An 18,723-nucleotide genomic window follows, 5' to 3' on the forward strand; every position below is an offset into this window, starting at 1 on the left:
ATTTAGACACTGTGCTAAAAAATGCTACATATCTGAGCAAAACTACTCAGAATTAGATGATTGATTGTTACCATTCTGTCATAATGAGAAAAGTTCCTAACAAAGTCAAAGAAGAAAAATATTCACTGTCCTTGGTGACAAAACAACCAATGCCAGTGGTACAGAAGAATTCAGTGCATGTATCGGGTATTTGGATATACAAAATAGCACAGTACACAGAGATTTCATATGATTTCTGCATAACTGACTACAATGCTGCTATATTAAGTGAACAAATCATTAAATAAAGTCAGCCTGCAAGTTGAAAATTTGAGATGCCAAGGTTATGATGGAGGTGCAAACATATTTGGAAAGTTTAATGTCATACAATCTACATCTACATCTATACTACGGGAGCCACCTGATGGTGTGGCGGAGGGTACCTTGAGTACCTCTATCGGTTCTCCCTTCTATTCCAGTCTCGTATTGTTTGTGGAAAGAAGGATTGTTGGTATGACTTTGTGTGGGCTCTAATCTCTCTGATTTTATCCTCATGGTCTCTTTGCAAGATATACATAGGAGGGAGCAATATACTGCTTGACTCCTCAGTGAAGGTATGTTCTCAAAACTTCATCAAAAGCCCATACCGAGCTACTGAGCGTCTCTCCTGCAGAGTCTTCCACTGGAGTTTATCTATTATCTCCATAACGCTTTCGCAATTACTAAATGATCCTGTAACGAAGCGCGGTGCTCTCCATTGGATCTTCTCTATCTCTTCCATCAACCCCATCTGGTACGGATCCCACATTGCTGAGCAGCATTCAAGCAGTGGGCAAACAAGCGTACTGTAACCTACTTCCTTGTTTTCGGATTGCATTTCCTTAGGATTCTTCCAATGAATCTCAGTTCGGCATCTGCTTTACCGACGATCAACTTTATATGATCATTCCATTTTAAATCACTCCTAATGCGAACTCCCAGATAATTTATGGAATTAACTGCTTCCAGTTGCTGACCTGCTATATTGTAGCTAAATGATAAGGGATCTTTCTTTCTATGTATTCGCAGAACATTACACTTGTCTACATTGAGATTCAATTGCCATTCCCTGCACCATGCGTCAATTCGCTGCAGATGCTCCTGCATTTCAGAACAATTTTCCATTGTTACAGCCTCTTGATATACCACAGCATCATCTGCAAAAAGCCTCAGTGAACTTCCGATGTCATCCACAAGGTCATTTATGTATATTGTGAATAGCAATGGTCCTACGACACTCCCCTGCGGCACACCTGAAATCACTCTTACTTCGGAAGACTTCTCTCCGTTGAGAATGACATGCTGCATTCTGTTATCTAGGAACTCTTCAATCCAATCACACAATTGGTCTGATAGTTGATATGCTCTTACTTTGTTCATTAAATGACTGTGGGGAACTGTATCGAATGCCTTGCATAAGTCAAGAAACACGGCATCTACCTGGGAACCCGTGTCTATGGGCCTCTGAGTCTCGTGGACGAATAGCGTGAGCTGGGTTTCACACGATCGTCTTTTTCGAAATCCATGCTGATTCCTACAGAGTAGATTTCTAGTCTCCAGAAAAGTCATTATATTCGAACATAATTCTACAACTGATAGACGTTAGAGATATAGGTCTATAGTTCTGCACATCTGTTCGACGTACCTTCTTGAAAACAGGGATGATCTGTGCCCTTTTCCAACCCTTTGGAACGCAACACTCTTCTAGAGACCTACAGTACACCGGTGCAAGAAGGGGGGCATGTTCCTTCGCATACTCTATGTAAAATTGAACTGGTATCCCATCAGGTCCAGTGGCCTTTCCTCTTTTGAGTGATTTTAATTGTTTCTCTATCCCTCTGTTGTCTATTTCGATATCTACCATTTTGCCATCTGTGCGACAATCTAGAGAAGGAACTACAGTGCAGTCTTCCTCTGTGAAACAGCTTTGGAAAAAGACATTTAGTATTTCGGCCTTTAGTCTGTCATCCTCTGTTTCAGTACCATTTTGGTCACAGAGTGTCTGGACATTTTGTTTTGATCCACCTACCACTTTGAAATAAGACCAAAATTTCTTAGGATTTTCTGCCAAGTCAGCACATAGAACTTAACTTTCGAATAACGCAGGCTGAACCACTAACAATAGGCCTGCAGCTTGCCTGGTGTTCATAGTATGATGGGAGTTGTAAGTAATGTTACCAATTTTGTGTGTGAGTCAGCAAATAGGTTGGAACTTATAAAGGGAACTAGTCTTGAAAAACATCCTGAGGCAACAAAAGCTACAAAGTCTTAGTGATACACATGCTAGCTTGAAAGACCTGATGTGCTCCTTCAATTGCTTTGGAACAGCTGAGTTGCTTTTTGAGAGCATAGCACTCTTCAGTTCAAGACCTGTTCACCCTTATACTAAGTCCCACCGTAAAAACAGAAAATTTGAACTCGATAGTGGCAGCTACACATGTTTACAGCAGCGACTTGCTTCATCCTATCTCATTATTGGGAGAAACAGCTCTTTGGAAGGAGCTATGGAGAGACAGGGTACACCTTCCCCAAGCAGCAGCAGCAGAGGTGCGTCAAGAGACAAATGAGTTTACCCCAAACATAAAAATTCTTGCTACATTACCACTTAAACTAATGTAATTGTACCTTTGTATGACAATGAGTTAATACAGGTTGAATGGTTTGGCTACCATTTATAATCACCAAGATATATCTGGCAGCCGAGAACTTGTAGAAGTCATTGAAGAATTTGCGAAAAGTTATCTGAGGAAACTTGCTATGCATTCAATGAGCAAAACAAAATTTTGTGTGCTTTTTTAGTGTTTATGTTGATAAAGCCTATATTTTCTCAGTTTTGAGGTTTCTTAATTATCTTGGCAATGCCTGTGTTAACTTGATACCTGGATATTAGGTCATCTTTTGAAGAACTGATGATGAGGAGGAACATTCAACTGATGCAGCATTATGAACAAGCTGAAAAGTTGAAAAACATCATTGTAACAAATGGCACACCATTTTCAATGGGGCCTCTGTTTGTACTGAGTTTACTTGCTGCTTTAGAGTGCTTAATGTCAGGAGAAGCAAAAAAATTTGAAGAAGTTAGCCTCCCCAACCAAAGGGTTTTTGTCATATCTGAGGCATGGGCCAGAAATGGAAAACCAGTGAAATAGAAAGGTTGGACTTTTGTTGCTTATTCATTAGCACTTAATGAAGGCACCAATATAACAGACTACATGCAGCTTGCAATATTTGTGTAGGATTTTGACTCAGAATTACAGGATTTTGAGGTGCTGTTGGATGTCATACCTACACTTCACACAACCACAGTTCATGATATTTTTGAGGTGGTGTGTGAATCTGTTGAAAACATGTGTTTGCCATGGGACAGGTTCTGGTCTGTGGTAACAGATAAAGCACCACAAATGATTGGGAAACAGCAAGGTTTGTGTCTCACATGAAAGAAAAAATCAGGACCAACTTGTGAAAAAACACATCACATATACACTGTTTCATCCACCAGGAGGTCCTTTTCACAGAAAATGTGCAAATTTTGTAAGGCACCATGGAGTCAAGTGCTGCCAAACCAAGGTATTGTTGCAAGACCTGGAAGCAGTATATGGTGACATACCTTAGCAATGCACAGTACTTTGGTTTACCAGACAAAAAGTTCTAAACATATTCATTGTAATTCAGAAGGAAATGAAAGCAGGGAGACAGCCACCATTCAGTGATGACAAATGGGTTGTAGACTTGGCCTTCCTCCCTGATACTATGGGACACAATCACTTACATTTGTCACTTGAAGGAAAGAATCTTCTTATTCCTAACACGTACAAAAAATCAATGCATTCATGGACAAACTCCATCTAAAGGCAACTTGCTACAAGAAATCTAATGTTTTCTGGAAGCCTTTCATTGTCGTTTTCTTCAGTCTCATGGTTTTTTTTTTTTTTTTTTTTTTTTTTTTTTTTTTTTTTTCCTTATCAACAAAATATTGTGCGACTCAGTCAGTGTTTTGAGACAAGGTTTAAGGATAAAAATGATTTCAAATTATTTAACATGCCTTTTTCCTCTGCAGCAGATACTGTACCTTTAGAGGTGCAATTAGAACTGATTGATATGCAGATTTCTGATCTCTGCTCAAGGATAGATATTACAACACAAACAGCTCGTTAAAGTGGTATCATGATTTTCAAGCTGAAGAATTTCTGAAGCTACACAGGAATTCAGCTAACATTGTATACATGTTTCGCTCAACATATTGGTTGTGAACAACTGTTCTCAATAATGAAGAGGATAAAAACTGCAGAAAGGTCTCAGCTCCATAACTCAGCACTGAAGAGCATTCTGTGTCTTCCTCCAAGTACCTGTATTTTGAGTCTTGTACTCAAAAATAAATGTCTTCTTTCACAAACATAATAACATATTAGTGTGTTTCACTTCGACTGAATGTTTCTGTTAAACACATCCTGTTACAATACATTTGCTTGGTCATGGTCTCCTCACTACCTGGTTTGATATATACACTATGCTGATAGTCAAATTCCACCTATTTTCCCATCACTGTGCAACAGGCTCTGTAACTTCCACATGTGAACAGTTTGCACACCCCTAACCAGTTGTGCCTGTGGGCACCAAGCTACTTGCAGGCAAGCACATTGGTATAGCTGTCTTAAAGTCTGTAAATGAGTCTGCAATCATGTTTGGCACTTTATTTATAAATGTCTGTCTTGAATGCATATTACACTTTCGCGGGATACCTCCTAATATAATGTCGGGCCTCCTTTTGCCTGGTGTACTGCAGCAACTCAAAGTGGCATGGACTCAACAAGTTGTTGGAAGCCCCTGCAGAAATACTGAGCCATGCTGCCTTTGAAGCCATCCATAATTATGAAAGTGTTCCTCATGCAGGATGTTGTGCACAAAATGGATTCTCAGTTGTGTCCCATAATTTTTCAATGGGATTCATGTCAGGCAATCTGGGTGACCCAATCATTTGCTCCAATTTTCTAAAATGTTCACCAAACCAATTGCAAACGACTGTGGCCTGGTAACATGACATTGTCGTTTAGGAACATGAGGTCCATGAATGGCTGCAGATGGTCTCCAAGTAGCCATAAATAAACATTTTCAATTAATTATTGGTTAATTTGGACCAGAGGACCCAGTACATTCCATTTAAACCCAGCCCACACCATTACAGAGCCACCACCAGTGCCTTTTTGACAACTTGAGTCCATGGCTTTGTGGGGTCTGCACCGCAATGGAACCCTGCCATCAGCTCTTACAAACTGAAGTCAGGACTCATCTGATCAGTCCACAGCTTTCCAGTCATCTAGCATCCAACCGATATAGTCACAAGCCCAGGAGAAGTGCAGCAGGCAATGTCATGCTGTTAGCAAAAGCACTCAAATCCATTGTCTACTGACATGGCCCATTAACACCAAATTTTACTGCACTGTGCTAATGGATATGTTCATTGTACATCCCACATTGACTTCTGTGGTAATTTCTTGCAGTGTTGCTTGTCTGATAAGTCCACACAAACACTGTTGCTTTCAGTTGGTAAGTGAACATCATCAGCCACTGCATTGTCCACGGCAAGAGGTAATGCCTGAAATTTGGTATTCTCATCACACTCTTGACACTGTGGCTCTTAGAATATTGAATTCCTTAATGATTTCCAAAATGAAATGTCCCATGTGTCTAGCTCCAATTACAATCTGCACTCAAAGTCTGTTAATTCCCATGGTGCAGCCATAATCTCATTGGAAACCTTTTCACATGAATTACCAGAGTACAGATGATAGCTACAAAAATGTACTGCCCTTTTATGCCTTGTGTACACTATACTACCACCATCTATATATGTGCTTATCAGTATCCATTAGTTTTGTCACCTCAGTGTGCTATATAACTCACAAAGACCAGTTTCAGCTTACGGCCATCATCAGATCTGTTACAGACCATTTAGTTGAAATTTTCGTAAATAAACCAGAAAATAAGAGTTCTGTACAAAATCCTGTCGTATGCATAAATATATTTACTAGAAATCCATGAGGAATGAGTGCAATGGAGGAAAAAAATTAAGTTTATATTGGAATTGGTGGAAGAGAGGAGCATAAGTTTTTTGGATCTCAGATTAACTAAAAAAATGGAAGACACAAAATTAGCATATTTAGGAAGCCAACAGCTAATGGCTTGATCATAAATGCAAAGTCCTGTCACCCTAAAAAGTATACATGGACACTTTTGCAGTCATGATTAACAGAATGTTAAAACTGTCACTCATCTGAAATGACAAATCAGAAGCACTGTACGTTATTAAGCAAGTGACCTGAGTGAATGGAAGTAGGGCCTGTGATGTTAAAACCTTATATAACAAACTTAAGTGAAGAATACATGACAAGAAGATAGTAGGTCAAGATGACAAAAGGTTTTTGACATGACAAAAGTGCACATTCTGATAGAGCTGTGCAAGTTTTCAGAAAAACTAAGTTAAAATTGGATTTCAGACAAAAGGTACAAGTGGCTCTAGGATACGCCACAAAGTTGGCAACAACAGTAATAAATATTTGGAATCTGGTGTCTACAAGAACAACTGCCAGCACTGTAAAATGTTTTATGTTTGCCAGATGTGGAGGAATTCATGAGTATACATGTACAGTCACGTTCCATACACATTTGGACAAGTAAAAACATGTGGCAGAAAACATGCAGGATAATTTTGAAGCATTGCACACAGTACTGAAAGGATACTTAATGAACCTATTGCAGGAAATAGAAATCTAAATACAAATAAAATGGCAACAAGAGTTATTGATTAATGAACAGAATGAGTTTAACTTGAATACCTATTTCAGTTCATTCAAGAACTTACCAGTTTGACAAGCATCAGAGAGTGCAGTGGTGTGGTATGGGAAAGAAGATTAGTATTTAACATCCCAACATTGTGGTAATTAGAGATGGAGCACAACCTTGGATTATGGAAGGATGGGGAAGGAAGTCATCCCAGCATTTTCCTGAAGCAATAAAGGGAAATTATGGAAAATGTAAATCAGGATGGCTGGACAGGGATTGGAACCCTCATCCTCCCAAGTGTGCTAACTACTGCACCATTTCATTTGGTGCTTGCCATAGGATTGCAAACCTCCTGAGGCAGAATCACCACAGGAAAACAAAAAGTTCCAGCGTGAGGCTGCAAGGTGCCACCTCCTGGACAATTCTCTGAATATTCTAGTCCCACTGAGACTTTTAGTTAAACAATTACTGTTTCATTTAACCACCATTTCATGTCTTATTTACTTTGTCATGCTATAAGGTTTTCTATTAGTAAACTGTGTACCACTTTTAACACCTTAGATGGATGGATGTATTGACAGACTGCTGCACAGTTTGGACACAGTGTATTGATGGTGTGTCACTACTTTCAGCAATGGTCAATAGAACATTCCCACACCCATAGACCAGGTTCTGGATATTGTCGTAGTATAGACGCATGTCAAGATAGACACATTGTGTGAGCAGTGATGGCTGGCTGAACATCATCCAGGGAAGAAATCTGGGACATGCTGCACTTTGTGTAAACTGTCTGTTTGAAGCAGGACTAAGATCACATGTTCCTTAGGCCAGGCTACTATTGGTATCACAACAACTCCAACCACAATTACTCTCGTGTCATGAAAGAGTCGACTGAAGAATGGAATGCTGCTATGCTGTCTTGTGTGATGAGGGTAGGTTCTATCAGTATTCAAGTGGTCGATGTACGCATGTATGGCATAGACCTGGCAAGCGGCCTATTCTGGAGTGTATTTGCCCACAATAAACAGGTCCCATCCCTGATTTCATAGTGTGGGGGTCCCATGAATTACATCTCACAGTCACATTTGGTGTTTCTTCACAGCGGAGTAACCAGTCCTCATTACATTACACTGGTTCTTATTCACATGCTACTGCAATTTATTCAACATTAAGGTGATGTGCTTTTCAGGAGGACAATGCAGGTATGGGTGTGGCTGCTGTGATGTAACATACTTTTCATAGTGTACAACAACTGTAGTGGCAAAATCACTACATCTCTTGCCAATTAAATATGTATGGGACATGGTGAAGGGGAAACTTACTAAGAACCATTGTCAAATAGCAACAAAGGTGCAAGATGCTCAGGACAATCTATTGCAGGATGCCATGTGACACCTTTATGATCATTTGCATGCAAGGATACACACATGCCTTGCTGCCAGAGGGGAGGGGGGGGGGAGGGGGAGGGAGGGGGGATACACTGTGATATGATGCGGCTGTTGGGGTACCCTACACTGTGAGATGTGTGTTTCATTTGATCTGAATTTTTTATCATATACTCATACAATCATGAACTACCTGCCACATCACTTGTCAGTAAAATGACCTTGTCCTTCAGGGTTTCGCATTTTTTTTCCAGCAGTGTATATAGTAATACGTGATCAAGATGGCCATTTCTGAATAAAGTGCGAAACATAACAGCAGACTCATTTACATACCTGTGTCTTCAGGCAGGACAGTAGTACAGAAGCAGCAGTAGCACAATCTGTTAAAATCATAATGGAGGCCACCCTGGATAAGGACAGTTGTGTAACAAGAATTTCTTTACATTTGTCCTAGGCATTCAGCACAATGGATCATGAAATATTTTTCCACAAATTATAGGCACTGGGAATAAGAGGAGTAGCAAATAATTGGTATCAAAAATTTAGGAACACTGGTTCTGTCTGTAAACAGGAAAGTACTGATAGATCAAGACTGTCAGATGCAACTGTGGAGAGTGTGAGGGAAAGTTTCACATGCATTCCAAAGAAATATACAGTCAACACAAGCCATGAACTGGGAACACCACAGCAAACTGTGTGGAAGATTTTACAGTGGTGGTTACATTTCAAACTGTACCATCTGCAGCTTGTGCAACAATTAAAGCTGGAAAATAATCGCCAGCACATTCAATTTCGCGTCACATTGCAGGAAGCTTTCGAGAATGGGAATTTTACCTCCAAACTGATGTTCAGCAATGAAGCGCCCTTCCATTTATCTGGAAAGGTTAATTGCCACAATGTGAGAGTGTGGAACACTGAAAATCCTTGTGGCACACAGACAAGATTCACCAAAAATTAATATTTTCTGTGCAGTGTCACAGATAAAGTTGTATGGGGTGTTTTTCTTTGCTGAGGAGACTGCGATGGCCACCTCTTACCTTGATATGTTGCTTTTGTGGTTGTTTCCACAACTGACCGCTGAGTCCAAAAATGTCATCTTCCAACAAGATGGAGAACCTCCTCAATAGAGCATTGATTTTGTCATTATGTAAAAAACAGTCTTCTGCATCACTGGATTGGGCATAGTGTTGCCGATGGTTTGGCTACATTCCCTTGGCTCCCAGGTTGTCTGTGACTTTTTCCTTTGGGAGTATAGGAAGAACTGTTTAATACCCCTACTGCCAAGAACACTGTAACAGCTCAGAAAACACCTCACTGTCCCTGTAATGACCATTGATAGGATGTTACTACATAAGGTATGAGACAAACTTGAGTATGACTTGGACGTGTGTCACGAGACTTAAGCAGCAGCCACAGAACATTTGTAGAGTCCAAAATGCAAACTTGCTGAGTTTGCAGTTCTGTTCATGTATAAATCATGCTTGTATATGTAATTTTGGAAAAAAATAGAGTTTTGCAAATGAATGAATCATTTACAATAGCTCTGCATATACCTGATGGAAACCACATCATTTAGATGATCAATGGTTGATACATAATTGTGAATATGAATGTAAATTGATAATTTATTGCTGCAGAAACTTGATAGTGTTGATATCAGAGGTGGACCTAATGACTGGCTAAGATCATACTTTATTGGCCGCAAGCAAGTGGTATAAATACTATTTCATGAATATAATAAATTAACTAGTCACTATTCTGATTGCAAAGGAGTAGTAATGTATGGTGTACTGCAAGGGTCAGTATTGGGGCCCCATTATTTTTTATTTGCCGGTATGTAAATGATTTGCCATAAAATATACACTGTGACAACATTATTTAGTTTACAAATTACACCAGCATCTTAATCAGTGGTAAGCCAGCAGAGCTGCTTCAGAAAACACTATAAGAGACAATGAGTAGTGTAGCAAACAGGTTCAGACATTTTTCTTCTATCAAAAGACTAAACCTTGTCTCTGCAGCCACAGCTTCCTCTTTTCAGCAGTCCTCTCCATCTCTGTATGTGAAGACCATCTCATCTCACTGGTCATATTTTTTTTATATAGGGTGTTCTCGGTTGTCCACTCACTTTCTTCCCAATAATCTCACCTTCAGAAATGTTTTGTAAAATGATATCGTGTCTAATTAAATATCTAATGAATTTTGGTTTGAAATTGCCAATGATTTTGAGTAGTTTGTTCTTCTCTCCTATTTCTTGTCAAACAAACTCATCTGTTTTTCTGTCAGTCAAGCTAGTTCTCGTAATTCAGGGGCGGGCAAATGCTGCTCGTGGCTCATGAGCACACAGCGCTGCACGTGTGCTGCTTGTGTGCAATCGTCGACCAGGGCAGTGGCGACAGCCGGCAGGTTGCGGTAGTGTAGTAAAAGGCATTTTTTCTTAGTGCAAAAATGTGAAAACTTGAAATGTTTAATATCTGGCAGTATTCTTGCTGGTCAGTGGACGAGTACAATTTATTGTCGGATTCTGAGCGGATGGGGAAACTGACTGAGGTTAAGAAGAGTGATCTGACGATACTAGATGAATCTGACATAGGGCTTACACATAGACAGTTTCACACATATTTATCTGAAATTGGGGAAGAGTATGGTGACATACCATACCACAGTGAAGGCTGCTGGCTTAGCCGTGGTAATGTAGTGAAAAGATTTTTCGAGCTGAGAATACCAATAAATCAGTTTTTAAAGGACAAAGGAAGTTACGACCCCAAGTTAGAAGATCCAGTGTGGATTGCCGACCTTGCATTTTTAGTGGACATTACCGGACACATGAATGCATTGAACACAAGTTTGCAAGGAGACGATCAGCTAATCTGTGAAATGGCTGAAAAGGTGCAAGCTTTCACTAGCAAGCTTGAGCTGTGGGAACAACAGCTCTCGTCAGGGAATGCAGTGCATTTCCCTACTCTGTCTACTGTGCGAGAACAGAATTGCGAAGAATATGTTTCTGTATTTAATGCAATGAAAGAGGAATTTCTCAAGCAATTTGGGGATATATCATGTTTATCCCAAGCTTTTGAATGGTTCTCAAGACCATTTGCTGTTTCTGTAGATGATATTCATCCCAATTTGCAAATGGAATTAATAGATCTACAGTGTAATTCTCATCTGAGAAAGGCAAGTTCCTTTTTGGTAAGACGTGTAATAGACTTTCATGATGACTTTCCACAGCAAGAGTTTCCTCGTCTCCATTGTGAAGCCACGAAGATAATGTCGATGTTCGGCTCAACATACATTTGTGTGAGCTTTTTTTTTCTGGTATGAAAATTAACAAGTCTCGGTTAAGAGCAAACATCAGTGATGAAAATTTATGTAACTGTTTGCATTTGTCTGTATGTATGTATAAATTTTGTTCCAGACATTAAACGTATTGTAAACTCCACCTGTGATAATTAAATAAAACGTATCGTAGGTAATAGGTACTCTTTCAAACCATGATTTCTTTCAAGCACTCCTACTAACCTTATTCCTTCATTCAATAAAGCAAGCTAGGAAACAAAACGCATTACCGAGGAAGGAGCAGAGAGATGGTATGGTTGGGAGGGAAGGGGAGAGAAGCAGGTGGCCAGCTTGCCCCTGTGTGCACTAAGAATGCCCGTTAACTGCACACGAGCTAGTGCACCGCACACGTGCAGGATTCCTACCCGCCCCTATTGTAATTCCCTCCAGAACTACATTTCCATAACTTCAAGGTGAGCTTCCTCCTGCTTTGCCAACACTGACGTCTCACTTCCATATGTCAACACACCATACAAAGTTCCTTATTTATCTTTTCTTAGAGGGGAAGCTGATGTGCTTGTTTGCAGAAGGTATTTGTATATTTATTGATGCACTCAATCATTCAATGTACAGAAGTGTACAATATGATATGGGACAATTCAAACAAATGATATGAGAACATATATAGAAATAGCACTATTTCTTATGGTGTACATCTCACAGAAGATATATTACATATGCATTCATAATAATACCAGTATAAGTTCAAATAATAATGCCGACCATTAAACAGCAAAAGTTCATAATGGACAATAGGTTATTTCTAATGAAACAGTTTCATTTCGAAACACAATAAAAATATATAATTTAATTTATGATATATCACATTCAAGAAAGTGTTGTATGCCATAAAAGCAATGCTTTGTTAGAGTACTTTCTACTTCTTCTGGGAGATGGTTGTAGAGTTTGATTCCCATACATTTAACACTACTGCTATACAGTGTAGTAGAATGGGGAACTAGTCTTAACAATTTTGTTGACTTTGAGTCATGATGGTGACTGTCCAGATTCCAGTGCAATCTACTGACGTTTTGTTTAATAAATCAGAGAAGTTCAAATATAAATTGGATAGGGAGGGGCAGTATGTTTAATTTTTTGAAGAGTGGTTCACATGTTTCTCTTTGCTTTTTGTACAGGATTATTCTGATTTTTTTTCCTTCATTCAGTATTATGACCCCAAAAAATAATTTTGCAACATAGTACTGAATGGAGAGCATAATACATGCATGTCAATGTTCTGGCATTTAGCTTGTCCCTCACTGAGTGGAGCATAAAACCTCTTCTTATTTTTGAAAGCACCCTTGGCCAGAGCTGTTCTTCTTTCGATTTCTTTACACCTCTATTGTATTCCTCTACATTGCTACTGAGACAGCAAAATTCAATTAGTTCCTTAAGTTGCTCTCTGCTATTTCTTAAGTCAGTCTCACCTCCATCTCCTTTCTTGTCTATAACCATGACTCTTGTCTTGTTGTACTTATTTTTAATTTCAGTACTGTTGTCTGTTTATTTAAGACCCTAAGAATTTCCATTAGTTCCTTCTCTGAGTCAGCCACTATTGTTATGTCATCAGCAAATCTGGTGCAGCTAAATGCATACCAAAATTTTGAGTCCAGTCATTTCTCCTTTCATTGTTGTCATTGCCCCCTCTATGAACACATTAAATAAATCAGGTGATAGATAGTACCTCTGTCTCTCTGCCCTTCAGATTTTTACTTCTTTCTTGGCATCATTTGTGTCAAATTGAGTACTTTGACTTTTGTTTATACTCAAAATTAGTGCCTGTCCCTGCAGTCAAGTCCCACTTTTGCACACTGCTTTAATTAACAGGTTCAAATTAACCATATGATACGTCAATTTATGTCACTAAATGTTATATATGTTTTTCTGTTTACTTCTAATCTTCTTTCCAAAATATGACGTAGTGCCAGTATTGCTTTCCTCGTATCCTTCCCAGATCTGAAGCCAAATTTATCATTGGCTAAGTTCCAATCTATTTTCTTTTTAATCTTCTCTTCAACTACTGACAGTAATATTATTGATGCATGTGACAGAAAACGCTGTGTTCTATAATTTGTGTGGCCCTTTGCATTGGCCATTTTGAGTAATTCAGTATTTTTATTTTTTGTGAAGTCAGATAGTATGATATCCTCTTCATAACATTTAGATACCACAGTAAACAATGTACTTTTGATGTTGTTGCTACTACTTTGTAGGTGCTCCATACCAATTCCTTTATTGATTTTAACCTACTACAAGAAAAAACTCTTCTTTTGTTACCAGTGGTCTCTCTCTCTCTCTTTTCTTTTTTCATCAATAGTTTTTCATATTCAGTTTACTCATCTAAACTTCCAATTTCAATACCATTGTACAGGTCTTCATCTGGTTCTTTGCTAATTTTTCACAGCCACTTTTCCTTCTCTAAAAAGCACATTGTTTGTGTCTTGTTTTTGACTGCTTTATGCAGATCAGTGCTGTTTTCATTTATTCTGTTCCTTTAACCAGCCATAACAAACTGATAACAAATGAAAATAAAATGGTAGCATTAAATTTTGATAACATGATTTGACCAAAATGAGGCCCATTTGAAACTCTGTCAGGTGCTGATAATTCTGTAGCACATGAGTACATGGCACCTTCATATGCTTCACAGTGATCACTCAACATCAGAGGCTGCTGACACACCATATATAGCTTACCAGGTCTGGTAACAACACTAAGCATGAACAACACTAATGCACTCTAGTGGCCATTCTGCCATTTCACTAAAAGTTCTTCAGTATATTATCATTGAACAAGAGCCAGTTTGGACTTGCATTTACTGAGAAAAAATTAACATAAAACTCAAAACAGCATTTTCTATCAAGGAATAAAATTGTATGATAAATTGTGCAAGCAGATGAAAAAGATTAATTTAATGCTTCTGTTTAAAAAGGCAGCTAAAAAATGCTTCATAGGTAATACGTACCATACAGTCAAATATTACTCAGAGGTCCAAGAGTAGTTGTTAATCACAAAACGGGATAACTGCAACACCTTGTCACATTACAATGCTTTTGCAAGAAAATCATGAGCCAAGATCTATAGTGCATGATAGTAATCTCTCGTCATTCTCCTGCGTTCAACATCTCACTCATCGTGGGGGGACACTCAGTTTTTTTGGTGGACTGGGAGGACATGAAGATGTGCATGAGACATAATGGTATGTTTATGGGCCTGGGGTCAGTTTTCCAAAATAAACTGGAGTTGGTACACAGGGCATAAAAGCATGTTAATGGTTCAGGAGTCACCAGTAGCACCTTTCATGTGTAGAGCACTAAAGAGTATTATTATATTTGTAACATAAAGTTATCTGGAGCAAATTGTCTGTATCTCAAAGTACATTGTACTGTAGGGACCGACCAAATGAAGCATTGCAACTGTTCATAGTCCTGAAGGCACCAGTGGGTGTCCTTAGTGTGTGCAGTGACAGTGTAGAGTGATGCAAAAAAAACAGTGCAAAACAACTTATCTTGTGCAAGTTGTGTATGAACAAAGGAACATTGTGCAATAGGGTCAACTGGACAAGGCAGTGCAGATTTTCAGGCACTGATCTCATATTTAGGAGGCTGGAGTTTCTTCTCTGACTGGCCATCCTAATTTAGCTTTTTCCATGTTTTTCCTAAATCATTTCAGACAAATGTTGGGATGGTTCCTTCATCAAGACTGTGGCCTACAATCTGTCCTATTCTCACAAAGCATATTCACATATTCAATGTGTGCATAAATTTTTTGAGCTATTTAGTTTCATTGTATTTTGATGACAAATCTTATATCATTGTGATGATCCATTGACCATAAATAAATGAAATAAGATACTGACCTTATACTTGTAAGGAAAGAGTTTGCTTCTGCCTGGCCATCCTGATTTAGGTTTCCTGTAGTTTCCCTAAATCATTTCCTTCATAAAGGCCACAACTGACTACCTGTCCTATCCTCAAACAAGTGTGCTTGTATATTCAGTGAGTGTGTATATTTCTGAGCTATGAGGGTCGTCCACAAAGTAAGCTCCATTTCTATTTCTATCCGCGGCAGCACTATGATTGCAGTTCTGAGCATGCGTAGTAGTTACTCTGACTCAAGGAGAAGACATGTACACCATTTTCAGATCGCTGCTGCTGACATGGGCTTTGTAGTGCTTCTTTATAATGTCAGCCGTAATTGAAAATGCCACCGTGTGTGAAATCAGATCTGTGATTAATTTTCTAAATGCAAAGAAACTAAAACCAATGGAAATTCATTGGCAAATCTGCAAGGTTTTTAGACAAAATGCTACAAGTGATTCAATGGTTAGAAGATGGCTCAGACTGTTCAATGAAGGACGTGATCAAGCACACAATGAAGAAAGAAGTGGACACCCATCTGTGGCCTATCTTGACACCTTGGAAAGTCATGTGCACCATTTTTTGGGACAGAAAAGGCATTTTGCTGATTGATTTCTTACCACAAGGCCAAACAATCAATACACATGGTTACTGCAAAAGCATTAAGAAATTGCACCTCGCGATACAGAACAAGGACCGAGGATTACTGTCAAAATGTGTTGTTTTTTTCTGCAATAATGTCTGACCTCACACGGCGAATGCGACCAAACATCTCTTACAGAAATTTCACTGGGACACGTTTGATCATCTTCTGTACAGCCCGGACCTCGCTCCTAGTGACTTTCATCTCTTCTTACACCTAAAATCTGTCCTTGGTGGTCAGCACTTCAATAATGATGATGATGAGCTGAAAGAACATGTTACCACATGGTTGAATACACGGGCGGCAACCTTCTATGAAGAAGGCATACAAAAACTTGTTTCACGCTATGACAAGTGCCTACAAAATTTTGGAAGCTATGTAGAAAAGTAGTTTAACAGTTGTAGATTTTTGTACAATAAATATTTTTTCTGTATCTGTACACATTTGTTTTATATAACCAAACAGCACTTACTTTGTGGACATACCTTGTATTTACTTCCTGTTGTTGTATTGTGATGATGAGACGAATGTCCTATCGCTGTAAGATGATCCCTGGATGAATAAATAAATAAAGAGATGAAAGTCTATGCTTGAATATTTTAAGGATGTTTTATTCTTTAAGTTTACTTACAACATTCTTCATGGATTCCAGTAGATGGATTCCAGCAGAGATTAAGTGGCTTACACGGGATACACTAGTGGGGAGAGCTACATCAACTCACTGTTCGAGTTGGTGACCACAGAAACAGCATTGTTTTATTTCAGATATAGTCACCAGATACAGAAGCATGGTACTTTCAGTTTGAGAGACTTATTGCGTTACCAGAAATTTATCTTGAATTACATTTTGTGACATATTTGTATAATGTTCATTAAATGTACCAATCCATTTTGAATTTTAAACAAAAACAAACATTAACCACACAAGCACCAGAAATCACTTTAAGACTCAGAAACAACACAGGCAACAGCAACAATATGAAGATGAGCATGTACATTTCATTTTTATCTAAGAAACTGCAACTGCAAGGTGGACTCTGATTAGATGTACTTTTTGTTCCAATTAATACATAGTGAGGAGATCCTAAAACCCTTACACATATTTACATTTAATAGGATATAAAACTTGTCACCAAATATTAAATGTTCAGTTCTCTTAGATGCATGTGATAATTCTTAGGCTACTGTAGCCATGCATCATCAAATAAAAAATAAAATTAAAAACATTTTACAGAACATATTGGCAATGATTGTATTACTGCACAAAATTTGTGCAGAAGTTGGCTTGTACACAATATTCACATTATGTGATATTATTAATAACATACATGAATCACTGGCCGTGAAAGCCCACATTCTATGATACACAAATCAGTCGGTTCTGGTGAAATTCATCAATGGAGAAGAAGGAAAAGGCCACCAATAAACCCTTTAGATTGTTCTCAAACTAAACTTTATTATTAAATAAACTTTTTGTGGCTGCTGGTAGGTTACTGAAAATGTGTATTTCTGAATAGTGGACTTCTTTCTGAACCAAAGTAAGTGGCTTTAAATCTTTGTGAAAGTTATTCTTATTTCAAGTACTGATTCCATGAACTGAGCTGTTGGTTTGAAAGAAAGATATATTATTAACAACAAATTTCTTTAAGGAATAAATGTTTTGGGAACCAGTAGTTGGCATCCCCAGTTCCTTAAACAGCCCTCTGCAGAACATTCTTGAGTTCACATGACAAATAATTCATATTGCACGTTTTTGGGCTCAGAAAACTGTATCAGAAAATAATCCCATATGACATTATAGAATGAAAGTAAGCATCTACATCTACATTTATACTCCGCAAGCCACCCAATGGTGTGTGGCGGAGAGCACTTTACGTGCCACTGTCATTCCCTCCCTTTTCTGTTCCAGTTGCGTATGGTTCGCAGGAAGAACGACTGTCTGAAAGCCTCCGTGCGCGCTCTAATCTCTCTAATTTTACATTTGTGATCTCCTCGGGAGGTATAAGTAGGGGGAAGCAATATATTCGATAACTCATCCAGAAACGCACCCGCTCGAAACCTGGTGAGCAAGCTACACCGCGATGCAGAGCGCCTCTCTTGCAGAGTCTGCCACTTGAGTTTGCTAAACATCTCCGTAATGCTATCACAGTTACCAAATAACACTGTGACGAAATGCGCCACTCTTCTTTGGATCTTCTCTATCTCCTCCGTCAACCCGATCTGGTACGGATCCCACACTGATGAGCAATACTCAAGTATAGGTCGAATGAGTGTTTTGTAAGCCACCTCCTTTGTTGATGGACTACATTTTCTAAGGACTCTCTCAATGAATCTCAACCTGGTACCCGTCTTACCAACAATTAATTTTATATGATCATTCCACTTCAAATCGTTCCGCATGCATACTCCCAGATATTTTACAGAAGTAACTGCTACCAGTGTTTGTTCCGCTACCATATAATCATACAATAAAGGATCCTTCTTTCTATGCATAGTACATTACCTTTTTTTATTTTTATATCACTTATGTTTGACAACATTTGCACAGCAAACAGATATTTGCTTAGATGCTTCAGCAGTTCTGTAGCATGCTCTTCTTAGTTAAGGTGTGTTGGGCACCTGTAAGCTCCAAACAAACACATACTCCCAGTTAAATTTATTATAAAGCTGTAATCCCAAGAATTTAACACTGTCAACTTCT

Source organism: Schistocerca americana, chromosome X (genome assembly GCF_021461395.2).
Source record: "Schistocerca americana isolate TAMUIC-IGC-003095 chromosome X, iqSchAmer2.1, whole genome shotgun sequence".
Taxonomy (NCBI): domain Eukaryota; kingdom Metazoa; phylum Arthropoda; class Insecta; order Orthoptera; family Acrididae; genus Schistocerca; species Schistocerca americana.